We start from the raw sequence: 517 nt of genomic DNA, 5'->3' as shown, positions 1-517 counted from the left end.
TGCTATAGGGTGCGTGCGCTCGCCAGACAGACAGAGACAGAGAGACAGAAAGTGAGAAATCACCCCCAAGAGGGGATGGTCATGCCGCAATCCCCTCTCCATTCTCCTCTCGGGATCTTGGGCGCACACGCGCCCTGCGTGAGTTTTAAGCCACTGGGTCCGGGACGCTGACCGCGGTCGACTACGTGGGAGTCCAGCGACATAGCCATTACGCTAACTGCTGGTTCCCCAAAGCAGCCACTTTTAGAAGGGCCCCTCTTCGAGGGTCTCGTAGGATACTGAGAATGAGGCATGAGCTAGATAGGAGGAAGGGCTTGCCCTTGTTACCTCCTGTCCCCTACCATAAAACCCCCCACCCCGCCGCGTTTCAATGAGGGCTTAATACTCTTTTAACTATCTACCAAAAGGAGATTACAGTGCATGAAGATCTAATGAAATAAACTTCACTTTTCAGCATCATAAATATTTGGAATACAAAAAGTTCAGGGATGGATATTAGAAGTAAGAAAGATATAAA

Source organism: Tupaia chinensis, unplaced genomic scaffold, assembly GCF_000334495.1.
Source record: "Tupaia chinensis unplaced genomic scaffold, TupChi_1.0 Scaffold000429_1, whole genome shotgun sequence".
Classification (NCBI taxonomy): Eukaryota; Metazoa; Chordata; class Mammalia; order Scandentia; family Tupaiidae; genus Tupaia; species Tupaia belangeri.
The sequence above is the reverse complement of the archived record's forward strand: the minus strand, read 5'-3'. Positions refer to the sequence as shown.